Here is a 15,326-nt window from a genome sequence, read left to right as displayed (position 1 = left end):
TGAAACTCAACATAAATGATGGTAATAAAATAAAATTGTGAATGTTGTTATTTACGTACTTCATATTGTTCGTCAGTGTAGCCCCGCTCACAGGTCATGTGGCGGATGGACTCGCAAACGTAGTATCCACAGAAATCATTCCCTTTTTCCTGCCACAACCACTTTACAAGAAATAGAGGTCAATCAAACTGATAAGCAAGAATGCCAAATCAATAGGAGATGCGCGGAACATGCTACTATAGTACTTACTTTCGGGTGTCTAAATTGCAGCTTCTTCGGGAGTCCTGGAGCTTTTTTGGAGAATTTTTTTCCAAACCCTGCCAGACAAAGAAAACAATTACTTGATATATCAGGAAATGAACAATGTTGCTGATATGGTGGATAATGATCGATTTCACTTACTTCTCGAGCATTTGAGTCATGTCCGCATAGTCCTGGGGATCTTTTCGTTTTGAGTGTAAGACAGTTACTAGTCCCTGCTCAAGCTTAATCTCTAGGAGAATATAGTGGTAACTGCACACACATGCATAACTCATCAATTACATTACTATAACCTTGACTAATATATATAAGGGAAACCGAATACGCACAAGACAGTAACACTCACTTGATGTTGTAAGGAAAGAGTATTATATCTTTGTTTTCATTTATTACCAACGATCGTAGCAAGTTGGCCTCGGTATCTGCGGCATGAAATTTAACCTGAGTTGCATCTATGAGATATGTGTTAATGAACCCAATATCACCGACTTGTCTTTTCTTTAATTCGGCGATCTTCAATCTGCATAATATAGTGAGGATGATTATAAATACATGCAATGAAAGAGCTGAGCTATATAGAGAGACTTAATGACAGAAGTAGTACTACTTACAGACAGTAGCAGGTGACCGTTCTTTTATCGAGGGCCAATTGATTGAAAAACTGAAAGAACTCCTCAAATGCAACAGGCAACAGTTCCATTCCAACGAGGTCATGCTCCTTTTTAACTTTCACATACAAAGTACTCCTCCCCCCAGAGTCTCTGCAGATTTTCAAGTACCAATCATGCAATTTTCTCATCATCGTTGATAGAGATCTTTCATCTTTGACGAGAGGCTTCCCGTACTCGTATCTTTGTATCTGCACCTCCATGGGTTCATAATGTACATCGTCGGGCAGGTAATCGGCAAGATTGCTATAACCGGGCACCATCCTCAGATCATTAGCGATGTTGTCGCTAGGCACCTTGAGCGGGGGGCACGATTGCTTCGCTTGTTCGCCGAGCTGGGCAATTTGTTTCCCAGCTCATCGTTCTTTCAGCCTTTGATCACTGACAGTACTTCCCGACCGCTCCGCTTCGGCAAATTCCTTTCCAATAATGCGCTCATAGTTTCCTTTCGGCGGAGACTTGGGTGGTTTTGTCAGGGCAGCCAGAGTGCGCTTCGCTTTCACCGGATCTACCTTCTCCTCCGGAAGTGGATGTCTCTTTGCTTTCAACCCTTGAAACCAGTCATCCACTTTGGTTCGTGTGATCTCGGCGTTCTCCTCCGGGGTCCTCTCGTATGGTAACTTCTCTGGAGTCTTCAGAGAAGGACTGAACCTGTATGTCCTCCCGCCTCTGGCTGTACTACTAGACGCCGGCCGAGTAGACGGAGCGGTTGTCTTCTTTACTTGCTTACGAGGCGGAGGAGAAGGACTACGACGCGCCGGAGCAGCCAGAGCGGCAGCAGGTCTCTTCCGCCCTTGCTGACGAGGCAGAGAAGGAGGAGGCTGGCTGCTCGGGCGCGTCGGCACAGGCAGAGAAGGAGACAGAGTGCCGCCACGCGCTGGAGAAGGAGCCGGTCGAGTGCCCTGATCGTCACTCGCCGGAGGAGGAGGCGGTGGAGGAGGCGGAGTGCCCTGACTCGCCGGAGGAGGAGGCGGTGGAGGAGGCGGAGTGCCCTGACTTCCCGGAGGAGGAGGAGGAGGCGGAGGTGTCCAGTTCGGAAGGTTGATGAGCTCCTTCCTCCATAGGCATGGAGTCTTCAGAGCAGACCCCACCCTAGTCTCCCCTTCACCAGTAGGGTGGTCAAGCTGGAGGTCCTCAAATCCCTCCGTTATTTCATCCACCATCACCCTAGCATATCCTTCTGGAATCGGCCGGCAGTGAAAAGTTGCGCCGGGTTCAGTAGGATAAACAGAGCCAACAGCCGCCTTGACCTTCAAATTCATCCATTGCGTCATAAGGTGGCAATTTTGAGACTCCGTGATAGCATCCACGGGATAGCTGGCAGGAGCCGTCATGGCATGCTTCTGCTGAAGCAGCTCAGTGGAAGCCACGCTGCTTCTCCGCTGAGATGGCGGGGTAGCTTCGGGGGAAGCTTCGGCAGTACGTTTGCTGCGATTTGCTTCTCGTTCCTCTATCGCTTGTACCCTTGCTTGCAACACCTGCATTTGGGTCTGCTGCACTTTTTTCCTCCTCTCATGGGATTTGTAACCGCCTGCGTCCGGAAACCCAACCTTCCACGGAATGGAGCCTGGCGTGCCTCGTGTCCGTCCAGGGTGCTCAGGATTCCCGAGGGCCATTGTGAGCTCGTCGTTCTCTCTGTCTGGAAAGAACGTCCCTTGCTGCGCTGCTTCGATATAGTGCTGAAGCTTCCTGACTGGTATGTCCATTTGATTGTTCGTCCAAATGCACTTCCCTGTTACAGGGTCCAAGGTTCCGCCAGCCCCGAAGAACCAAGTCCGGCAACACTCTGGCCAGTTAATTGTCTCTAGTTCGATCCCTTTATCAACCAGATCATTCTCAGTCTTGGCCCACTTAGGCCGGGCTACGAGGTAGCCACCTGACCCCGTGCGATGGTGATGCTTGTTCTTCGCAGCATTTTTCTTGTTTGTCGCCGACATCTTCTTACTCTTTTCCGATGTCTTGTGGGCCACAAATGCGGGCCAGTGATCTCTGATCTTCTTATATCTGCCCTTGAATTCTGGTGTCTCATTATTTTCGACAAACTTATTCAGCTCTTTCTTCCACCTCCTGAATAGTACTGACATCCTCTTAAGAGCAAAAGACTTGATTAATTGCTCTTTACCTGGCTTCTCTGGATGATCCTCTGGCGGTAGGGTGAAATTTGACTTCAGCTCAGTCCAAAGATCATTTTTCTGCATATCATTGACATAAGACACCTCAAGGTCTTCTGTAGCCGGCTTAAACCATTGCTGGATGCTGATCGGGATCTTGTCCCTAACCAAAACCCCGCACTGAGCAACAAATGCGCTCTTTGTCCGAAGGGGTTCAATCGGTTGGCTGTTGGGCACGATTGCTATGATCTCAAACTTTTCATCTGAGCTCAACTTTTTCTTCGGGCCTCATCTCTTTACCGAAGTTGTGCTCGATCCGGAGGGCTAGGAAAAAGAACAAAGACTTAATTAATATGTGTGCATACCAAAACAATGAATGCATCAATTAGCTAGTCAGCAGAAGCTTAACTAATATATATACCTGGCCGGACTCGGTTCAGTCACCGGAGACGTCATCACGGTCTCCTTCTTGCACCGGCATTGGGTCACCGGAGCCGTCCTCACGGTCTCCTTCTTGCACCGGCATTAGGTCACCGGAGCCATCATAATCATAGCCAGCTACTTCTAGACCATCGGTGTCGTTGAGAAACAACGAGCAGACGGCATCACTTCCTCGTGCGATTATGTCCCCCAACAACTCTTCTTGTACTTCGTCTCGGGCGGTGTCCATAGTTTCTACAAATATTGACAACATGGCAATTATTATTCAAACATGACAGATGGATATATTAGTGGCAAACGTAGAACTAATATAAATTAGTGGCCTCGACGCTGCTTCTCTAGGGTTTGGGGTGGCCTCGACGCTACTTCTCTAGGGTTTGGGGTGGCCTCGACAACGCTTCAAGGATAAAAAAAGAAGAGGAAGAAGAAAAAAAAGAGGAGAAGAAAGAATAGAGGAGTAAGAACTCCTCTATTCTTTCTTCTCCACTTTTTTTCTTCTTCTTCCTCTTTTTTTTATCGGGAACAAGGGTCGTCGATGGTCACTGACCGGTAGAGGAAACCCTAAATAGCAAGTATCGTGGGTGTGAGATACATGTGGCTGTCGGTGTCGGACACTACATCCACGTCCCACAAGTGACATGGGCGTCGAAGCCCGCGCCACTTGTGGGACGTGGATGTAGTGTCCGACACCGACGGCCACATGTATCTCACACCGACGATACTTTCTATTTAGGGTTTCCTCTACCGCTCGGCGACCCTGACCCTCGACGACCCTCGTCTTCTCCTCTTTATTTCTTCTTCTCTTTTTTTTTCTTCTTCTTCCTCTTCTTCTCTTTTTTTCTTCTTCTTCCTCTTTATTTTATCAGAAACGAGGGTCGTCGAGGGTCAAGGTCGCCGAACGGTAGAGGAAACCCTAAATAGCAAGTATCGTGGGTGTGAGATACATGTGGCCGTCGGTGTCGGACACTACATCCACGTCCCACAAGTGACGTGGGCGTCGAAGCCCGCACCAGTTGTGGGACATGGATGTAGTGTCCTACACCGACGGTACATGTACTCACATCGACGATACTTTTCCTCTTCCTCGAGAGGACCGCCGAGGGGTCGGGAGGTTGCCTAGTGTCAAAGGATTCAACAAAACCATGTCTTCATCATTAGGCGAAAGTAACAGGTGCATGATGGTATGAAGCTCTCCAAAGTTATTTTGGAACGGAGTCCCAGATAGGATAATTCTCTTTTTGGTACAAAGTTCAGCAAGAACCTTCCAAATATCGTTATTTGGAAGGCCTTTGCTGAAATTCGTACAAAAAGGCAAATTATCCTATCCGGGACTCCATTCCAAAACAACTTTGGAGGACTTCGTACCATCATGCCCTGGTTACTTCCGGCTAATGATGAAGCCATGGATTTCTTCAATACTTTGACACTAGGAAACCTCTCTCGACCCCTCAGTGATGCTCGAACCCTCCAACCCTCGACGACCCTGGAACCCTAGACCCCTAGACGACCCTGGAACCCTCGACCCTCGATCCCTAGACCCTATAGAACCCTCAAACCCTTGACCCCTTAATGACCCTCGACCCCTCGGCGATCCTCAACACCCTCGTTCCCGATAAAAATTAAGAAGAAGAAGAAGAAGAAGAAGAAAGAGGAGAATAAGAAAGGAATAGCTAGAGGAGAAGATCAAAGAAAAAAAGAAGAAAGAAAAAGAGGAGATGAAGAAAGGAATAGTGGAGAAGAAGAGAAAATAGAATACTCTTCTTTTCCACTATTCCTTTCTTCTTCTCCTCTTCTTTTCCTTCTTTTTTCTTCTTCTTATTTATTTCTCATCTTCTTTTCCTCTCCTCTTCTTCTTTCTTTCCTCTTCTTATTTTCTTCTTTCCTATCCTTCTTTTTCTAAAACTGTAACTTTTGCATATATAAAACTTTTCTAAAATTGTAACTTTCTATATATGAACAAAAAACTTTCTATGAACAAAAAATTTTTTTTAACATATATATTTAGCAAATTCTAGCCACATACATCACATACACATATACATTATAGCCACATACACATATACATCACATATGAACAAAAAAATAAACTAATAAAAATAAAAAAACATATTACAACATATGAACAAAAAAATATAGCCACATACATACACATACATTATATATATATGAAAAAAAAATTAAACTAATAAAAAAAGTGGTGGCGCCGGCGGGGCAGAGGGGCATGGCGGCAGCGGTGGCGCCGGCGGGGCAGGGCAAGGGCGCGGGAGCGAGGCAAGGCAGGGGTGTGAGGCAAGTGCTCACAGAGGGGTGGCGGAGCACGGCGGGCGGCGTCGGGGCGCGGGGACGACGGTGAGGAGGCGGGCGGCCTCGGGGCGGCGGTGACGGCAAAGTTGAGCAGCCTGACGGCGTCAGAGGCGGCGACAACGGTGAGGTGGACCAGCCTGACGGCGTCGGAGGTGGCGGCGACGACGAGGTGGAGCAGCCTGACGGCTCGGCGGCGACGGCGACGAGGCAGAGCAGCGGGCGTTGGGCGGAGAAGAAAGGGATTGATTTGGTCGAAAACTGCTAAGTGTTGTATATATAGCAAGAGCATTGGTCCCGGTTCGTGAAACCAACCGGGACTAATGCCACCTTTAGTCCCGATTGGTGCCACCAACCGGGACCAAAGGCCAATTTTTCAGCAGCCCAAAGGGCGGGAAGCGGTGGCCTTTGGTCCCGGTTGGTGGCACTAACCGGGACTAAAGAGGGGCATTGGTCATGGCTCGTGGCACCAACCATGACCAATGCCCCCTTTAGTCCCGGTTGGGGCCACCAACCAGGACCAAAGGCCTTGTGCTGCCCCGCGCCCAAATGTTTAGTCCCACCTCGCTAGTTGAGAGGGAGTCGCACCTGTTTATAAGGTGCGGTGCGCCTTCCCTCTCGAGCTCCTCTCTAAAGCAGGCTTTCGGGCCTAACCGTGCAATGTGTGCCTGTGGGCCTACTGGGCCTCCCACGGGCCTGAATCCAAGCCCATGGTAGGGTTTCTAGTCGTATTCAGACCATGGGTGCCTAGTAGGTGGCACTTTTTTTGTTTTTTTTGTTTTTTTGTTTCTACTTACAACAAAATACTTATTGTTGCTATATTTAATTTTTTTTCCAGTTTTTTTTGTTTTCTGTATTATTTATTTTGTTTTGTTTTTTGCTTTATATTTTAATTCATTTTGCTTTTAGGTCAGCAAAATTATAAACTTTATGTTGCTTTATTTATTTTATTTTGTTTCTACTTACAACAAAATACTTATTGTTGCTATTTTTTCCGGTTTCTTTGTTTTGTTTTCTGCATTATTTATTTTCTTTTGTTTTTTGCTTTATTTTTTTATTCTTTTTTCTTTTAGTTTTAGAAAAATTATAAATTTTCTGTTAGTGCCATTAGTTTTCAAATTTGAAAACACTTTTTTAGTTTTTTTGTTTTCTTTGTTGCTTTATTTATTTTATTTTGTGATTAACTTTACTATAAAAATTGTTTTTTTTCCTGTTTTTTATTTGTTTTTTGCATTATTTATTTTCTTTTGTTTTTTGCTTTAATTTTTAATTTTGTTTGCTTTTAGGTTAGCAAAATTATAAACTTTCTGTTAGTGCCATTAGTTTTAGAAAAATTATAAACTTTCTGTTAGTGCCATTAGTTTTAGAAAAATTATAAACTTTCTGTTAGTGCCATTAGTTTTCAAATTTGAATAGTTAAAATTTGAATTCTTTGAAAATTGTTTGAATCACAAGTTTGTGATTAACTTACTAAAAAATGAGAATAGATGCGCTTATAGAGAAAATTCAACCTAAATTCCTAGTAAATTTCTATGAATTTCAGAGAAATTCACTATGAATTTAGGTTAAACTTTTCTCCATTAGGGCATCTATTTTCACTTTGAGAGGAGCTCAACAAGGCAGAGATGGAAGGGCTTATAAACCGGTGTGAGCCCCCTTTGGTTGGCGAGGTGGGACTAAACTCTGCCCGCAACGAGGACCAACCCTTTAGTTCCGGTTTGTGGCACAAACCGGGACTAATGGTCATGGGCCAGGGGCGAGGAGCAAAATTATAAACTTTCTGTTAGTGCCATTAGTTTTAGAAAGTTGAAAGTTGAAAGTTGGCATGGGATAGGGACTAATGGTCATGGTATTACGAGGGCCGAACCATAAGACATGAAAGCATTTCAAATGAACTCTCAAAAAGTTGAAAGTTGGCATGGTATCATAAATTCACCCACATAGCATGTGCATGTACAAAACGGACAATGGTAGCATGTTCGTGTGTTACAAAGTTGGCATGGTATCATCATAATAGTTGCGGGAGAAAGTCTTCACTTTTTCTTCGCTTGTGTCATTTTCTTATTGCGCCGTAACCATGGATACTCTTCATTGTTTATCAGGATGCTTAGGTCAGCCTTGACATTGAAGGGAGGAATTTCATGAAACTTTTCATAATCTTCAGACATGTCTGTCTTGCCGTCCACTCCCAGGATGTCCCTTTTTCCTGAAAGAACTATGTGGCGCTTTGGCTCATCGTATGATGTATTCGCTTCCTTATCTTTTCTTTTTCTCGGTTTGCTAGACATGTCCTTCACATAGATAACCTGTTCCACATCATTGGCTAGGACGAACGGTTCGTCAGTGTACCCAAGATTTTTCAGATCCACTGTTGTCATTCCGTAATGTGGGTCTACCTGTACCCCGCCGCCTAACAGATTGACCCATTTGCACTTAAACAAAGGGACCTTAAAATCAGGTCCGTAGTCAAGTTCCCATATGTCCACTATGTAACCATAATATGTGTCCTTTCCTCTCTCGGTTGCTGCATCAAAGCGGACACCACTGTTTTGGTTGTTGCTCTTTTGATCTTGGGCGATCGTGTAAAATGTATTCCCATTTATCTCGTATCCTTTGTAAGTCAATACAGTCAAAGATGGTCCCCTGGACATCAAGTACAACTCATCACAAACAGTGTTGTCACCTCTGAGACGTGTTTCCAACCAACTGCTGAAAGTCCTGATGTGTTCACATGTAATCCAGTCGTCGCACTGCTCCGGGTGTTTGGAGCGCAGACTGTTCTTGTGTTCATCGACATATGGGGTCACCAAGGTAGAGTTCTGTAGAACTGTGTAGTGTGCTTGAGACCAAGAATATCCGTCCCTGCATATTATTGAGTCTCTTCCAAGAGTGCCTTTTCCAGTCAGTCTCCCCTCATACCGCGATTTAGTGAGACCTATCTTCTTAAGGCCAGGAATGAAGTCAACACAAAACCCGATAACATCCTCTGTTTGATGGCCCATGGAGATGCTTCCTTCTAGCCTAGCGCGGTTACGGACATATTTCTTTAGGACTCCCATGAACATCTCAAAGGGGAACATATTGTGTAGAAATACGGGCCCAGGATGACAGTCTCGTAGACTAGATGAACTAGGACGTGCGTCATGATATTGAAGAAGGATGGTGGGAACACCAACTCGAAACTGACAAGACATTGCGCCACATCACTCCTTAGCCTTGGTACAATTTCTGGATCGATCACCTTCTGAGGGATTGCATTGAGGAATGCACATAGCTTCACAATGGCTAATCAGACGTTTTCCGGTAGAAGCCCCCTCGATGCAACCGGAAGCAGTTGCGTCATAATCATGTGGCAGTCATGAGACTTTAGGTTCTAAAACTTTTTCTCTGGCATATTTATTATTCCCTTTATATTCGACGAGAAGCCAGTCGTGACCTTCATACTGAGCAGGCATTCAAAGAAGATTTCTTTCTCTTCTTTCGTAACAGCGTAGCTGGTAGGACCTTTATACTGCTTCGGAGGCTTGCCGTCTTTTTTGTGCAAACGTTGTAGGTCCTCCCATGCCTCAGGTGTATCTTTTGTCTTCCCATACATGCCCAAGAAGCCTAGCAGGTTCACGCAAAGGTTCTTCGTCACGTGCATCACGTCGATTGAGGAGTGGACCTCTAGGTCTTTCCAGTAGGGTAGGTCCCAAAATATAGATTTCTTCTTCCACATGGGTGCGTGTCCCTCAACGTCATTCAGAACAGCTAGTCCACTGGGACCCTTTCCAAAGATTATGTAGTGTAAATCATTGACCATAGCAAGTACGTGATCACCGGTACGCATGGCGGGCTTCTTCCGGTGATCTGCCTCGCCTTTGAAATGCTTGCCTTTCTTTCGACATTGATGGTTGGTCGAAAGAAATCGACGATGGCCCAGGTACACATTCTTCCTGCATTTGTCCATGTATATACTTTCAGTGTCATCTAAACAGTGCGTGCATGCATGGTATCCTTTGTTTGTCTATCCTGAAAGGTTTCTGAGAGCGGGCCAATCATTGATGATCATGAACAGCAATGCCTTAAGGTTAAATTCCTCCTGTCTGTGCTCATCCCACGTACGTACACCGTTTCCATTCCACAGCTGTAAAAGTTCTTCAACTAATGGCCTTAGGTACACATCAATTTCGTTGCCGGGTTGCTTAGGGCCTTGGATGAGGACTGGCATCATAATGAACTTCCGCTTCATGCACATCCAAGGAGGAAGGTTATACATACATAGAGTCACGGGCCAGGTGTTGTGATTGCTGCTCTGCTCCCCGAAAGGATTAATGCCATTCGCGCTTAAAGCAAACCATACATTCCTTGGGTCCTTTGAAAACTCATCCCAATACTTTCTCTCGATTTTTCTCCACTGCGACCCGTCAGCGGGTGCTCTCAACTTCCCATCTTTCTTTCGGTTCTCACTGTGCCATCGCGTCAACTTGGCATGCTCTTCGTTTCTGAACAGACGTTTCAACCGTGGTATTATAGGAGCATACCACATCACCTTCGTAGGAACCCTCTTCCTGGGGGGCTCGCCGTCAACATCACCAGGGTCATCTCGTCTGATCTTATACCGCAATGCACCGCATACCGGGCATGCGTTCAGATCCTTGTATGCACCGCGGTAGAGGATGCAGTCATTAGGGCATGCATGTATCTTCTCCACCTCCAATCCTAGAGGGCATACGACCTTCTTTGCTGCGTATGTACTGTCGGGCAATTTGTTATCCTTTGGAAGCTTCTTCTTCAATATTTTCAGTAGCTTCTCAAATCCTTTGTCAGCCACAGCATTCTCTGCCTTCCACTGCAGCAATTCCAGTACGGTACCGAGCTTTGTGTTGCCATCTTCGCAATTGGGGTATAACCCTTTTTTGTGATCCTCTAACATGCGATCGAACTTCAGCTTCTCCTTTTGACTTTCGCATTGCGTCCTTGCATCGACAATGACCCGGCGGAGATCATCATCATCAGGCACATCGTCTGGTTCCTCTTGATCATCAGCAGCTTCACCCGTTGCAGCATCATTGGGCACATCGTCTGGTTCCTCTTGATCTTCACCAGCTCCCCCCGTTGCAGCATCACCGTATTCAGGGGGCACATAGTTGTCATCGTACTCTTCTTCTTCGTTGTCTTCCATCATAACCCCTATTTCTCCGTGCCTCGTCCAAACATTATAGTGTGGCATGAAACCCTTGTAAAGCAAGTGGGAGTGAAGGATTTTCCGGTTAGAGTAAGACCTCGTATTCCCACATTCAGTGCATGGACAACACATAAAACCATTCTTCTTGTTTGCCTCAGCCGCATCGAGAAACTCATGCACGCCCTTAATGTACTCGCAGGTGTGTCTGTCACCGTACATCCATTGCCACTTCATCTGCGTGCATTATATATAATTAAGTGTCCAAATTAATAGAAGTTCATCATCACATTAAAACCAAAGTGCATACATAGTTCTCATCTGACAACATATAGCTCTCCAGAGCATCTAATTAATTAAACCATACATTGAAACTATGTAAAACATTTCAATGCGAAAACAAATGCGATCATAATCGCAACCAAGGTAACAATTGATCCAACGGCATAATGATACCAAGCCTCGGTATGACTGGCATATTTTCTAATATTTCTAATCTTCAAGCGCACTGAATCCATCTTGATCTTGTGATCATCGACGATATCTGCAACATGCAACTCCAATATCATCTTCTCCTCCTCAATTTTTTTTATTTTTTCCTTCAACAAATTGTTTTCTTCTTCAACTAAATTTAACCTCTCAACAATAGGGTCGGTTGGCATTTCCGATTCACATACATCCTACATAAATAAAATCTATGTCATGTTGGTCGGCATAATTTTCACAAACAATATATGAACCAATAGTTATAAAGATAATATATATACCACATCCGAATCATAGACAGGACGAGGGCCGACGGGGGCGGATACCAAAACCATCGCACTATATAAGATGCAATAATAAAATTAAGAAAATAATACAAGTATCTATGTAAATATACAAGTAAGAATATTTTTCCTTTCACAAAGAAGATAAGAACAAGAGGCTCACCATGGTGGTGCCGGCGATGAGCTCGGCGCGGGTGATCGACGGCAGTGAAGACGGGGACGGGGCGTGATGGACCGCTAAACCTAGACAAATATTATGGAAAATGGAGCTTGGAGGTCGAGCTTGGAGAGGAGAAAGCTTAAGTAGTGTGGCTCGGGCATTCCATCGAACACCTTGTGTGCATAGGAGGTGAGCTAGAGCACCACCAAGCCCTCTCCCCTCCGGCCAGAGAAAAACAGAGCACTGGGGTGCTCTGCTCGCGAGCGAGGGGTATATATAGGCACCTCATTGGTCCCGGTTGGTGACATGAGCTGGGATTAAAGGGGAGCCTTTGGTCCCGGTTCAAGCCATGAACCGGGACCAATGGTGGTGGGCCAGGAGCGAGGCCCATTGGTCCCGGTTCAAGCCACGAACCGGGACCAATGGTGGTGGGCCAGGAGCGAGGCCCATTGGTCCCGGTTCATCCCACCAACCGGGACCAAAAGGTCCAGATGAACCGGGACCAATGGCCCACGTGGCCCGGCCGGCCCCTTGCGCTCATGAACCGGGACCAATGCCCACACTGTTCCCGGTTCTGGACTGAAGCGGGACTAATGGGCTGACCTGGCCTGGACCAAAGCCCTGTTTTCTACTTGTGATATGACAGAGAACCCGGGCTGACATGGCTAGTCGTGAACCCAAAGCGGCACAGACCTATGGAGACAGGCATACATGAATCACAATGAGCATGTCGGTCATCAGCGAGTGAATCTAGGTTGTAGCACTGGGCTAACAAGACTCTGGGGAACCCGGGCTGTAGCAGGCTAGGCAGGACTCTGGAAGTCACCGCGTGACATTTCCCCAAAGGGACAGTCATAGGAATGAAGTGAAACACATGCCGGCCAGTCAAGTGTCCTGAGCAGTAGTGCTGGGCTAGCAGGACTACGGTGATCCGGGCTGTAGCGGACTACTATGGCTCAAGGAGCACTAGACTACATTTCCCCATAAGAGAGGCTGCCAAGGATAAACAACTAGATTGTCGGATCCCACACATACCAAGCATTTCAATCATACACACAATATGCTCGATATGTGTAAATACAACATGGCATCACAACAAAACTCTACAATTCAAGTACTTTATTTAAAGGCTCCAGAGAGCCATACATAACATGTTCATATAGGTAGGGGTCACATGACCTGACACTCAAGTCATACAAGCATACAAGCACATGCGAAAGCAAATAGTCTGAGTACAGACACTAGAAAGAAAGAAGGCTTCTCGAAGCCTGTCTATCTACATAGGGTGCTCCATGGCCAGGATCACCACCTGGGTGGCTAGTCACTCGTCGACATCAAGGTCTACGTAGAACCCGTCGGAAGGGGCGGTGTTGTCGTCTGAAAACAGTAATTAAACAAACATGAGTACAAAGGTACTCAGCAAGTCTTACATCAGAACCTACTATACATGCTCATTCTGAAGAAGGTGGTGGAGTTATTGCAGCAAGCCAGCTTTGACTCTTGGCTAAGCTATCCTACGAGACTCCACTAGTAAAATAGTTTTCGCACACGAGTCCACTAATCACCAACACAATACTCCACCGGGGATCGTCCCTCGTCATCCTACGAGAGGGCCATCCTCGGTACTCACACTTATCTTGAGTCTTTTAGTAGTATCCATTAACTTGTCTATGAACTATATAGGCAACCAAGTAGTCCTTTAACGCGGACGTGGCTATTCGAATAGATGATGTTAACCCTGCAGGGGTGTACTTCTTCATACACGCTTTCACCACTTACCGCCATTTACACGACATGTACTCGGCAACCTTCAACCGGAGGCCCAACGAGGGTGTCGGCCATGGCCTACCTAAACACTCAAGTCTCTAGTCCAGGTTTATCGCCTATCCAGGTTCCATCTGCAGGGAGTCCGGCCGATGTTTCCACATACGGCCCCGAATGATATGAACAGGGTTCCCGAGACACCAAACGGGTGACTCGGTACACCGTGCCACGGTGTATCTACCACAACAGGGTCAGCGCTACACACGGCCGCCAACACATAACCTACAAACACCAGAAACTAGTTGCAACTCCTGGACAGAGTACTAGGGTGATTAAGAAGCCGAGAGGGTCCATTGGTTTCGGTCCCAATGTATGGTAGTAACTGAATCTTGAATCACACATACAGATCTCAGTTCTTAGGGACGGCCTCAATGAAACAACCCACCATGTACTCCTACATGGCCTCTCATCGATACCTTTACCAAAACATGTTCAACACATCCCTCACATTACCCACATAGTCATTTCACTCTAGCCCATCACCCAGATGAACCAGACCTGACACAACTCTAAGCATAGCAAGCATAGCAAGGTAGGAAACACAAACATGGCTCAATCAACTCCTACGCATGCTAGTGGGTTTCATCTAGTTACTCTGGCAATGACAGGACATGCAGAGCATAAGGGTTCAACTACCATAGCACACAGAAGTTTGAAACGATGTTGTCATAATGCAGTAAATGAGAGCAGAGACGAGAACATGGGATTGTATCGATATGATCAATGGGGCTGCTTGCCTGATGGAGTGGTAGTAGGGTACTGCCCTTTAGTTGGATACTCGGAGATATCCTCAGAGGGAGAACCTACCACGAAGGACACACAGAACGTAATCAACACATGACAATATGCAACAATATGATGCATGCTATGACATGGCAAAATGATGTGTCCTGCCTAATGCAATGTGAAACAAGTTGAAAAGGGTCCATTTGAACTAAGGATTCAAATGGAAGTTAAAGTTCTTATGCATAAGAAGTGTATTAGCTTGTTTCAACTAAACAGCAAGGTTAAAGTGGTTTGTCATGCATGAAACCATTACAGATGGATATATTGAATTTTTCTGATCATTTTTCATATATAATTTGTTTGATTTGGAGCTATGGTTGATTTTCTATGATTTTTAGAAGTTTTGGCTATTTTCTGGAATTTCCTATATAAAAATAAATCCAGAAAATGAATAATTGCGTCAGCATTAGGTCACACTGATGTCAGCAGGTCAACAGGCGCCGTCCAGGTCAAACCTGACCTGGGGGACCCACTGGTCAGTGACTCAGTTGGTTAACTGAGTTAATAGAGTTAAACTAAATCTACTAAAAAAGTCAGCAGGGCTGGACCCACATATCAGTGGCTCAGGGTTAGTTTAGCGAGGGGATTAACACTAACAGTGGTGATTAGCACTAACTAACACCTAACTAATCCAGTTAGGGCTGGCCCCATGTGTCAGGACTCGGGTGGGGCCCAGCCGGGGTCAAAGTGGGTCAAACCCACCGGCGTTAAGCCGCCGGCGAGGATAGACGCGGCGGAGGTGTCGGGATTCCTCCTCCGGCGACCAAATGGCCGGCGGAGGGCATCTACGTGCTGCTGGTGAGCTCGCGCGCCGAGTGGAGCAAGCGGTGTGTGCGGGGG

The sequence above is a fragment of the Triticum urartu genome, chromosome 7A (genome assembly GCF_056163025.1).
Source record: "Triticum urartu cultivar PI428250 chromosome 7A, HENAU_Tu73, whole genome shotgun sequence".
Taxonomy (NCBI): domain Eukaryota; kingdom Viridiplantae; phylum Streptophyta; class Magnoliopsida; order Poales; family Poaceae; genus Triticum; species Triticum urartu.
Note: the sequence above shows the minus strand (reverse complement) of the source record.